The sequence below is a fragment of the Microtus ochrogaster genome, chromosome 16 (genome assembly GCF_000317375.1).
Source record: "Microtus ochrogaster isolate Prairie Vole_2 chromosome 16, MicOch1.0, whole genome shotgun sequence".
NCBI lineage: Eukaryota > Metazoa > Chordata > Mammalia > Rodentia > Cricetidae > Microtus > Microtus ochrogaster.
The window spans coordinates 20,088,881-20,102,009 of NC_022018.1; the positions used below are offsets into that span (position 1 = coordinate 20,088,881).

The 13,129-nt window shown below is 38.4% G+C and overlaps 1 protein-coding gene across 1 annotated transcript in view; it reads right to left on the reverse strand.

The window, feature by feature from the left end:
- Positions 1-13,129, reverse strand: part of Armc4 (armadillo repeat containing 4) — a 162,113-nt gene that overhangs the window by 42,392 nt on the left and 106,592 nt on the right. The window lies entirely within an intron of this gene.

A 13,129-nucleotide genomic window follows, 5' to 3' on the forward strand; every position in this document is an offset into this window, starting at 1 on the left:
TATATATATGTTTATATATATGTTATATACATATGTTATCACCATGGCCAACAGCACTATAATTCACATATAGAAGCTTATCAAACACATATTTTCTCTGAAAACCACAGCAAAGCCTTCTTATGCCTACGAACCATAGGAACTATGCCTGGGGACAGTTTAGCAGCAAAATAATAAACATGAAGCACAAAAATATGAAAAATGTGGTCCCACGTGGGCTCCCAAATAGTCCCATATTTCCAGTATGGGCTGAAAGAAAAAAATTCTGAGTGGCCTGTGTGAACTCCTCAGCCACAGCCAAGAATGCATCCAAAGTTCTGGACTCTGCACTTTCTGCACATCTCCTTGAATGACCACAAAAGGGCCTTGACAATGATCTGGGGTTACAAGGGGGCTTATATCAAAAAATCTGTGAATGAAGCAGGTTGATATATATGTTGTGTGGCCATTGTGTTGAGATCATCTGGCGGGGGAATTAAACGTGTATTAAGAAATGACATGGTTCCAGCCAGGCAGGGTGGCGCAAACCTGTAGTGCCAGCATGGGGCTGAGGAAGGAGTGCTATAAATCTCATGAAAGCCTGACATAGGACACTGTCTTTATGAGGGCCGGGTATGGCAATAGAAAAGGGAAGGGACAGACCGCACACCTAGAGCAAGTGGATAACTGCAGAGACCTTACCTTAAGGGCTAGGGACCTATGCAAGTAATGGGGTTTAACATCTCTGAGACACTATATGAACTGTAAATCTGTTAGCCCAACTAAGCTTTACAACAATCCTGCCCAGTAGGTATGATTAGTTCTAGTTTGGATCCTTAAAACTGACTTAAAATTTCAAACTCATTTACAGATGCCGAACCTTATAAAACAGATTATATCCTGTGTAAAGGCAAGTTGTCATGTGTGCTTTCGCAACCATTAATTTGATTTTCACATTCCCACACCTCCTAAATTCTTCTTTGGTGCACCTGATGTAGGATAAAATCAAAGCTCCAAAGCATGGTTCCTGTAGGCCCGGTCTTCATCTCTAGCCTCATCTTGACCATCTCTAATATCTGCTAAGAACTGGGGTTAAGCGACTCCTAAAATACTTCACTCAAAGGATAGACCACTATAGGGAGTGAATGGCGTCTTTATCCTTTACCTTGAACTTTACATTTTAGGTGGGCAGTGATCTATTATTCACTAGACACACTAGCGTCTCACAGTTAACACTTGCTCACAATCACGGACTTTCCAATTGCAAGCCTGTAGGGGGCACAGGTGTCTTTGTCACAGATGTCACAGACACTCACTAAGCGAACCTGGCGTGCTAACACCCAGGGTTGTTCCTTCAAAGGAAGGAATACAAAACCCGTGTTCTGCCCAGAAGGCTAGGGAGGATGTGCTTTCTGGCCTGGTGACCTTTGCACAATTGTGTGGCAGGAGATTTCCCAGCACCAAATTCTCCCTCACACCTTTATCATTTTTTCTCAGTCAGTTTGTCTTTACAGACTTTTCAGAGTGTCAGTGTAGTCATGCCTGGTGTGTATTAACGTACTGTGGTCTCCAGAGAGATGTATGTATGCTTTGTGGTGGTCATGGAATTGACTTGATTATCACCAGAATAGTCTGCACCAAATTTTGCTGGGATTAAATAATGTAAATCTGTAGGCATCTCTTTATTGTACCTGTGAAGTAAATGATACATAGCTTGATTGCTATGAATTTCAAATTAATTATATAATTAACACTGTTGTTTTCACAAAATTCCCTTCTGTCCCATGTGCACGCGAGTTTCCATGTATCCCAGTCACGCTCCATCCCTTTAAGACTTCAAGTTTCTATTTTATCTGTCTTTCTTGTTCTTGGTTAGTTTTTTCCTTTTTTTTTTTTTTTAAAAAAAAATGTTTACAGTTCTGACTTGTATATTCTTTGTTGCCCTTTTCCAGAAAGAATTCCATTCGCAAAGCATTATCTAAATAAAATTCATATAAAAATCATTTCCCCTCCACAGAATTGTTTAATTTAGGTATGCAGGCTGCAAATAATGAAGTCAGATAAAAAAAAGTACAGTAGATGCTAATTCATAATAGTTGTCAACAGACTCTGATAAATATTGATTCAGTGAGCAACTCTGTTTTCTGGATTTGCTCATTTAGCCTGTGAGATGCTTCAGTTAACAATGGAGACACTGTGTTGTAAACAAATTTCATAATGTGTTTTCTTATTATCTTTGTGTAGGAAACAACCTACTGCATAAAATAACATTTGTACTGATGAACACTTCTGTTTTCTTAGAATAGCAATTCTGTCATTTGTAGCTGACAGCAGTGCTCAATAATGTAGCCCGTTGGACCCAAGTTATTCTTATGTTAAGTAAAAAGTGCAATATTTATACTTATCAAAAAATGTTTACTATTGAGTTTAAATTAAACAAATAGAAGCAAAAACAGATAGTATAAATCTCCAGTTGGTTGGTTGTACATGAAAAACAAAAGTCCTACTTCCAAATAGACATTGATATCTGCTCTTAAGTTTTATTTGCATAAACCTTGTTCAATTTTTATAATTAATAAATATTGATATATAATGACTAAAAGTATACTTAAACTATTTGGGACAGACTTCGAAAGTTTGAACCAACACTGTCTGCTGAGTTGCGTTGAGCTGAACTGCCTTCTTGTGTCCTAGGACTTATCACTCTGCAGGCCGTGAAGGCCTCAGAGACCCCCCACATAAGCCCACATGCATAATAAGCCAAACTAATCTTCTAGTGGAAGGTGAAGCCAGGACAACAAGCCAGATCTACCCAAACACAAGAGCCAAGCAAGACTCGGTAGGCAATGCAACCTTCTCCCATTGCCGTGGAAACAGACAGGATCAATATGGGAGCCATTTAAATTTTGAGCATTAGAATGCTATCAAGCTGGAAAATTACATCAAAAACTTCAATAGCTACCAAATATGCAAACCATCCTCTCCCACTCTTTCCTCAAAATAAATAAATAAAAACACTAGCAAATATCACTTCTCTTAAAAATGAGCAACATAAGGTTGGGGAGATGGCTCAATGAATAAAGCACTATGAATAAAGTATAGGAGGCCAGGTCCCCAGAACCACATAAAAGGCAGGAGGCCTCAGCCTATAACCACAGAGGATCCCAGGGCAAGTTGACTATTAGACCAGTAGACAGTAGAATTACTGAATGTAGGTTCAGGGTTAGGTTCTTCTTCCATAAATATGTTGTAGAACAATTGAGAAAAACACATGACTTCAACTTCAGGCTGCCCACACACATGCATACATATACCAGTGTACTCATGTATGTACATACGCACATGTCACACACACACATATGAATGCAAAAAATGATCAATATGACAAAACTGAAATCATTTTCAATAGTAGTTGATAATAACAAAGCCATATGGAATGAAGAAAAATATTATGTGTTTACAGATGATAAGAATACACAGAAGAAGCAAGATTTACAAAACAAACTAGATGAACAATATAACATTGTTATTTTACTTATTGTTGATGTTGTTAGTCTTTTGACAATATTGGGGATAGAAACCAGGACCTTGTGAGTGCAAGATATGCACTGAATCCCTGAACTACACCCTAGATCCTAGTCATATTACTAAAGGAACTGAATGAAAACGATAAAAGAAAAAGAAATTTGATTCACAACAATTCATATATTTTGTGATTATCAAACAAAACAAGTTTTAAATAGAAATGAAATATCTAAAATTAGGAATAAGATGGGCAGTGGCGGCACACACCTTTAATACCAGGACTTGGGAGGCAGAGGCAGGCAGATCTCTGTGAGTTTGGGGTCTGCCGGGTCTATAAGAGCTAGTTCCAGGACAGGCTCCAAAGCTACAGAGAAACCCTGTCTTAAATAAATAAATAAATAAATAAATAAATACATACATACATACATACATACATACATACATACATACAATCAGGAAGGAATGAAAGATCCATTTTGGAAATCAGACTAACTTAATAGGAAAACATAAAAGAATAAAGACTTTATTCTTTAAATAGAAGATACAAATAAAATTAGCACAAAACTGCAGAAGAATGAACAGAGAAAACAGCACACAAATGAAAGCCCCAAAAGGAGCAAGACAGTAGAAAAGGAATTTAAAGTGTAATTTTAGAGAATTCTCTCCAAGAAAGCAAAACCCAAGAGCATAAGGAAATAAAATCCTTGAGAAAACTTACTCAGAATGAAGCTGCTCATAAAGACACATCTTCTTACTGCTAGACTTAAAAAATACAAATCCTAGGTCAGTAGTAGAAGACTTGCCTGGTTGTATGTAAAGCTCTGCTTTCAATCCACAGCAACATCACACACAGAGGCACAGAAATATGACAAACACACACACACACACACACACACACACACACAATTCTTTGATCATCCAACACAAAACAGTAAGGTGTTAATATTAGACTGTTGATAAAGGAAAGTAAATAACACAGCTGAGACAATCAAATAGGTTCTAATAATGAGTCAAACCACTTTCAAAGCATAAAATGCCATAAACGTGAAGCTTCCCAGAGGCCTTCTGAGGCATCTACTGTGAGAACACATGCCAAATGTAGAGAAAGACTAGATAGACATCAACAAATGGACTAGGATAGTTTTCTGCTGTGTTTCATGTGCTGGTATGCATGTTAACTGTACACACTAACACATGAGGGCGATGTAGTAACACATGGATACAGCACAGACCCATCAAGTCTAGCCTCTCTTTATTCACACACTTGTAACTCTTCCAAACCAACCTGACTTGATTTTTGTATGTTCAGGTTGACATTTTCTAGCTTCTGTATCTAAGAGAATATTTGGTATTTCTGATCCGGGCTTATTTCTTGATATAATGTCCTCCAGTTCCATTAATTTTTGTGCAAATGACAAGGCTTCATTCCTCTCTATGATTAAATAATATTCCATTTGTGTTGGCGTCACCCATTTATCTGTTGATGGACACTCAAATCAGTGTAATATCTTAACCAATATGAATGTCACTGTGATAAATGGGCATATGCAGGCTTGTGTTTGGTATCCTGACCATCTTTCCTCTGGATATAAATGTAAGTCCAGAGTGGATTGCATAGGGTTCTGATGTGAAGCACCTTTATGCAGGATTATGTCTCCTTCCCGACACAGCACACACACATCACCCAAAAACCATTTCCCTAGCCACCCATACAGCAGTGGGAGAGGAATCTCTCTAATCTAGGGTGACCCTAGACTGGCCAAAGCTTATCATGGATCTCCAGGACAACCCCCCATTATTTGTTTAAGGGTCCAAGCATCACCAGTGAGTAGTGAGATGATGTCAGTTGAATCTCTTAAAAAGTTTTATTTTTACTACTTTTTAAAGTATTATCAAAATTGACCACACCAAGAAAGGCAGAATAAGATGAGGGAGGTAGTCTGTCTTTATGGCTCTGTGAAGAGGCTGAGTCAACAGATGATTTGATATTTGCAGCACAAGTGTCTGCAGCCTTTTGTGCTGCAGTGATATTTCTCATGCCTCTTTTTCTAAGAACAGAGATGCCTGGCTAGGTAGAGCAACACATGTCTAATCCTAGCACTTGGGAGACAAAGGAAAAGGAGCCTGGGTTTGAGGCCAGCCTTAGTGATATAGTGAGACCCTGCCTTGGGAACAGTAAAACATCATGAAGCAAAGAGAAAAAAGAAACTGAGGACATTGGTCATCTTTGCAGAATCCCCGGGGATTATGGTTCCTTTCATTACTCAGCTGACCTTCAGTAATATTGATGGATTTTTTTTAAGATTGAGAGAAGTATGATTTCAAAATATTCAGCATAGGACTGGAGATGAGGATCAGTGGTCGAGCGTTTGTCTATCGTATGCAAGATCCTAAGTTCAATCTTGAGTACTGCCAAAAATAATAATAAACAGAGCTAGCTAGCTAGATGATTGATAGATACATAAATACTCATAGTCACAAACACCAAAAAGAAAAGAATGTTGGACTTTAAATTGGTAAGTTGAGGTCAATGAGTCAAATTGGGGTTCAGTCTTAGTTCTCTGAAGCAAGCCTCAAGGATCTATCTATCAGCTTCCCAATTCTGCATCAGTTGGGGCACTGGAGCTTTAATGGGGAGAATGACAATATGATTACATCTGTCTCTGATCCAAGAACTTCCTAAGGTGGATGGTATGAGACCTAGGAAGCCATTATCTCAGCTGAGACCCACATCCTGGCCCTCCTCGGTCTTAAGGAATTTGCAGTTCCAAGGACAATAAAAATGGCAGTTTTGAGTGCCCCTGGTCCCTGAAGAGTTGATTATTTGTTCTGAAGGTAAAACTTCTTTTCTTTTCAGATTTAAAGGTTTTAAACTTATGACATCTTGCCTCACGTAGTCTCTCTGGAAAGGGAGACGGTATATTTGAGAGTGGAAAAGACAGTTACTCTGCCAAAGCTGTCTTGCACTAATGCTGAAGAGCTGGGCAAAGTCACCGCATTTTCCACCTCCTCAAATATCCTAGAAACTGCTCTACACCAGTTTCACCATGGTGCAATCCTGTTCTACACAACTCAGACATGCATCTGTAAAGAGAAATCCTTAGAAATAAGAATAATAAAAATAATGCTGCCTAATTGTTTGCACTTTAGGAAGGATTTCCATACACATGCCTTTCCCTTGATTCTGACAAAATAGCCTAAGGAAGTATTAGGACCTCCCGGCACAGACCTGGTTTTCAACATTCGCCAAGAATATGTATGCATGATACATAGCATAGTAAATCTACTTAGAAAGATGCAGAAATCGAGTATGTTTTCGCTCTATACTGAGCACAGAACCTAAGCATTCATGATTGTACTTATCACTTTAACTCTGGCTTAAGGTGCTCAGAAGACCCCTTATAGCTTAGGGGAGCCATCACTCCCAACAATGTGAAGTTCTGTGAGTGAACAGCCAGTGGAAGGCAGAAGGGACCCTCTGTGTTACTAGAGGTGGAGCTGTTAAAGAAGTAGGAGAAGGTGTCAAGTCCGGATTAAACAGGATCAAGTGGGATACACAAATGAGACAAAGATGTAAAGATTGCAAAATACTAACATTTTGTTAAAAAGTTAACTGGTAGGAAAATATTAAGATCTTATTTGCTGATGAATGCATAGAACAGAAAGCTGTGTGCTTAGGTAGAGAGTGCTCCAGACACAGGTATGGGAATCTTTCTCTTACCTCCAGCAAAAGGAGCAGGCAGTTTTCTGCAGACATGACACACACACACACACATAATATGACTTTAAAGCATGCACAAGGCCAGGAGAATATGACTCAAAACAAAAATTTTCAATCAGAGAGCTATAAAAAAGAGACCGTATGATACATAGCATAGTATTTCAAAATGATTTTAAAATAGCACATTGCATATAAAACTTTCAAAACCTTTCATTCACATTTGAAAAGCATATTAGAGAATCCAAAATTCAACAGGGACATCCTACCCTAAAAGTGTAGTGACTTAAACCTTTTAGAAGTCTCAGCAGAACTCATGTATACTTGAGAACAGTGTGTTACTTGTAGAAGGCTGTCACAATAAGACCCTTGTTCTATCCCAGCAGCTAACAAATCCCCCAGCCTAAAAGAATTACTTTTAAATTCAAATTTCCTTCCACTTTCAAATGCAGGTTTTAAGAAAACCAGAATCAGAGAATTGTCTGACATCCTTCTCCCTATGAACCAAAGGCAATACAAATTAGATTCAAGAGAAGACATGCGGCAAGCGTTATAATCCAGATTTACTGTGAAGGAAGTTTTAATCCAATTGGCTCTCAAAAAATAATGAGAATTAACAGCTCTAATTTTCCCCTAACTCAACCTAATTCAGGATAATCTGCTTAAACATTCCAGAAAATGGTGTTACTTATTTGTTTCCCACTTAGCAGTGTTCTGTGCTGCCTATACTTGGGTGAATATAGCATTAATAAGGAACTCTAAACTGTGAGGTGCTGTTGTATACCAGACGCTTGCAGATTTAATGACATAACATTCTACACCAGTGATGTAGTGGAAAGGTATTAAACAAATACACAGCTTAAAACGATGTGATTCAGAAACTCAATGCACATATATTTGCATATATTTTGTGTATGCACATTTGTATGTATTTTAAAGTTATTATATATTTAAAATTTAAAACAAATAAACAAACACATGTATTTTATAACACAGATTTCGAAAGGAAAGTGAATTTCTGTTTAGGTTCAGACACTTCTAAACCCTAAGTTGCATGAACCAGACTAAGAACACTTAAAATATTAATCACAAAAGGAAGAATTGCTCCCATGAAATACTAAGTCCCCCAAACAGGGAGCCCTCATTTTACAGAGATTGTTTTCTAAGCTGTAGTTCTTGTGTCCCATTTTCTATACCTATGTGGTCCACATACCCATTTAGCACTAAAGAGTCTATTAAACTCATGCCACATGGAAAACACATTGACTATATCAAAGCTTCATCTGTGTGAATGCTTTCCCAATGTATGAAAACAGCTGTCCCATCTGCCTTGTATTCATATATCTTTAACCATTTTCCATATTAAATGGTTTTCATAGGTCTCTTCTCTCGATTATCGACGTTCCTCTTAAAACACACCCAGAATTTAACATGGATTCCCAGATGTGCTCCAGTCAGAAGAGTGTGCTGGGACTCTTATCGTCTGTGATCTAGACGTGGGACTTCTGCTGTGAACCGAGAAACTATACAAGCAATTTCAGCAGTCAGGTTGCTGTGTTTGTGTTTAATTTTGAAGCCAGCTGAAATCCGTCCTTGCCTTTCATAAATTACCACATATCCACAACACCCTTATCTTGCACTTAAGGGATTTTAAATACCCTTTATGGCATTAATTAAGTTGACTAGTTTCCATATAATTGATACAAGCTTTTAGATGTAGATTTCACCTGGTAGAATTTATTTTTGTATAGACCTTGGAAAAACTAAGAGAGGTGGTTGAATCTTTTAATGTAAGCAATGCATTTGATGATTCTTGTTTTAGAAAATTCCTTGGAGAGGCAAAAATGTAGTTGATATTTTTTTTTTTTAACAAAACAAACCTGGTTTTTGAGCTTTATTGCATATTAGCACTACTCTGGGAATTCTTAAAATTTCCTCAGCTCAATATTATGATTCGGGTTCTAAAATTCATCTGAAATTTGATCACCAAAGTGATAGTAGTAAGAGCATGTTTAGGGGTGATTATGTAGTGAGGGCAGAGCTCCACTGAATGGGGTGCAGTCCTGCTACAAAGGTCTTCTTGCCCTTCTGCCTTTGGCCATGTGTACCATCTCAGAACCAGAGAGGAACCCTCAACAGACATGGTGTCAATGCCTTGACCTTGACTACCCTGTACCATAGAAAACAAGCAGCAGAAATAGACCAAGATATCCAAGCTGTATCCAAAACCAATTTGATCAAAATGCATGGGCATGGGAGCTGGCAACATAAAATACAGGTCATTCTGATGTTTGCACACACTGGGTTGAATATTTGAGATACATTTTAGGTCCATGATCATTAATGGCATGACACTGAGCAAATTACTTCTCCTCTCTAAACTTTAATGTCTTTATCCAGAAAGTTGAAGGTTGTTAAAGGGTGTGTGTGTGTGTGTTTGTCTGTGTGTGTGTGTCTGTGTGTGTGTATGTGTGTGTGTATGTGTGTGTAAAAAGAGAAAGAGAATGAGGAAGATAATATATATTACCTAATATATGGTAATAATTTTTGATCTATTTTGGTGTTATTTTGAGAATATGTTTGTTACCAATGGTTTACATGATCAAAATGTTAGTCTAATAAAATAAACTTGAAGCTACCACTCTTCTAACTGTGGGAGCAGGGCCTGTTTCTAACTGTCCCTAACTGTGGGAGCAGGGCCTGTTTCTGTTGTTTGCTTTTGGAATTCATTCCTTCTACTGGATTGCTGCAACCAACTTTAATAGAAGAGGATGTGCCTAGTCTCATCTCAACTTGATACACCATGACTGACTTGAATACCCATGGGGAGGCCCACCTTTTTATGAAGATAAAATAAAGGAATGGATGGAGGTGGGAAGGTAGGCGGAGGGAAGAGAAAAGAGGAAACTTATTGAATTGTATTTATTTACTCTTATAAATGTGTTCAAAGTAATAATTCAAATGGCAGCAAGCCTTTTACTACATATTTAGAGATGGTTTAAAATCTGCAAACGAAGTGACAAACACACCTCTAACAGTTATTAGGTAATAATTTTGCATGTCCTTATATAATTGAAACCATTTTTATTTGTATAATCCTGGGCAAATCAAAGATCTCAGGAATATCTGATACTATGTTTTGCATTGTGAGACTCAAAACTAACTATTCCTCAGTCCTTGTTTTGAACAAAATCATCTCAAGTAATTTAAAAACTCAAGTATCCAACTCTCAATATCAATGTTAGAGATTTATTAATTTTAAATCTGTGAAGGCTAATTAATGTGTGATGGTGATTATGGATCAAAGTGTGCTGTTACTGCTTCCAATGTTGCAACATCAGGGTCAAAATGATGACCTCAACTGCCTCTGTTTAGTTGAAGAACAAATACACAAGACACATGCCTGGAAGGCTACCATAAGGCCCTCCAAACATTCAAGCCCACAGCAAGATCACCAGAAAAAAAGTGAGCAAAAGCTGATGTGTGAAAACACAATGGCAATTTTATCAAAAGCTGTCTACACATTCAATGCAATCCCTAACAAAATCCCAGGACAATTCTTCACAGACCTTGAAAAAGCAATATTCAGCTTCATATGGAAAAACAAAAACCCAGGATAGTTAAAACAATCCTGTAGAAGTAAAGGAACTTCTAGAGGTATCACCATCCCTGAATTCAAACTCTATTATAGAGCTATAGTTATAAAAACAGCTTGGTATTGGCATAAAAACAGACATGTGGATAAATGGAATTGAATTAAAGACCATGGCATTAATCCCCACACCTATGAACATCTGATTTTTGACAAAGAAGTTCAAAGGTACAATGGGAAAAGGAAAGCATCTTTAACAAAAGATGCTGGCATAACTAGATGTCAGCATGGTAGAAGTTTGTAAATAGATCCATATCTATTGCCATTCACAAAACTCAAGTTCAGTTGGATCAAGAACCTCAACATAAATCCTGTTGCATTGAACCTGATAAAAGAGAAAGTGGAAAGTAGTCTTGAAGGTATTGGCAAAGGAGACAACATTTAAGGAATTGCTCAACATCCTTAATCATCAGGTAAATCCAAATAAAAATGACTCTGAGATACATTCTTGTACCAGTCAGAATGGTTAAGATTAAAAGTACTGAGAACAGTTTATGTTGGAGAGGATGAGGAGTCAGGGGATCACTTCTCCACTGCTGGTGGGAGTGCAAACTTGTACAGCCACTTTGGAAATCAGTATGGTTGTTTCTCAGAAAACTGGGAATCAATCTACCTCAAGACCCAGCAATATCACTCCTGGGCATATACCCAAAGGAGGCACACTAACACAACAAGGACATTAGTTCAACTATATTCATATCAAGATTGTTTGTAATAGCCAGAACCTGGAAACAACCAGATGCCCCTCAGTTGAGGAATGGATAAGAAAATGTCCTACATTTATACAATGGAGTATTACTTATCTGTAAAAAAACAATAATATCATGAAATTTTCTGACAAACGAATGGAACTAGAAAAAAACATCCTGAGTGAGGAAACCTAGACTCAGAAAGACAAACATGGTATGTATTCACTCATAAGTATATAATAGGTGTAAAGCAAAGGATAGCTAGACTATAAAGCACAGCTCCAGAGAAGCTAGTTAACAAGGAAGACCCTAAGAGGGACACATAGATTGACCAAGGAACTGGAATTAGATGAAATCTCTTGGGTAAAGTGGGGACAGGGATGAGGGGGGCAGTAGTAAAGGGGAGGGAATGGGAGATAAAAACATGAGGGAACAGGACATTTGATAGGAGAGAGGAACAGAGTGGGAGAAAAATGAAAGAGAGATCTTGACAAAGAGAGTCACTGTGCAGTTAGGGAGAAACCTGGTGCTAGAGAAATTCCTAAGAATCCACAAGGATTACCCCAGGTAAGACACCTATCAAATAGCGGAGAGGGAGCCCAGCTGGCCTTTCCCTGTAATCAGATTGGTGAATACCTCAACTGTCTTTACAGAGCCTTCATCCAGAAAATGATGGAGCCAGATGCAGAGATCCACAACCAAGCACCAGGTCAAGCTCAGGAAGTCCAGTCAAAGAGGGGGACGAGGGAATATATGAGCAAGGGAGCTCAAGATCACGATGGAGAAATCTACAAAGAAAGCTGAACCAAGCTCATGGAAACTAATGAACTCTAGACTGACAACTGTGGAGCCTCAATGGGACTGAACTAGGCTCTGCATATATGGGAGTCAGTGGTGAAGTTTGGACTATCTGTGAGGCACCTGGCAGTAGGATCAGGATCTATCCACGGTACATAAGCTAACTTGTTGGAGCCCATTCCCTATGGTGGGATGTCATACTCAGCCTTAAGGGGGGGACTTGGTCCGGCCCCAGCTTGATATGCCAGACTTTGTTCACTTCCCATGGGAGCTTTTACCCATTGGAAGGAGTGGATAGGGGAAAGGCTGGGGGAGAAGCAGAGGGTGGGTGAGAGGAGAGGTGGGGGAGAAAACTGTGGATGGCATATAAAATGAAATTTAAAAAACTAAAATTAAAACTCCATGGGTTGGAGTTTTCCTTCTAGTATTTTGTGTAGGGCTGGGTTTGTGGCTAGGTATTGATGAAATCTAGATTTGTCATAGAATATTTTGTTTTCTTCTTTTATGGTGATTTAAAGTTTTTCTGGGTATAGTAGTCTGGGCTGGCAGCTGTGATCTCTTAATGTCTGCATAATGCTCGACCATGACCTTCTGGCATTCATTGGCTCCAATAAGAAGTCAGGTGTAATTCTGATAGGTCTGCCTTTATATGTTACTTGGACTTTTTCCTTTGCTGCTCTTAATATTCTTTCTTTTTTATTTATTTATTTATTAAGGATTTCTGCCTCTTCCCTGCCACCGCCTCCCATTTCCCTCCCCCTCCCCCCA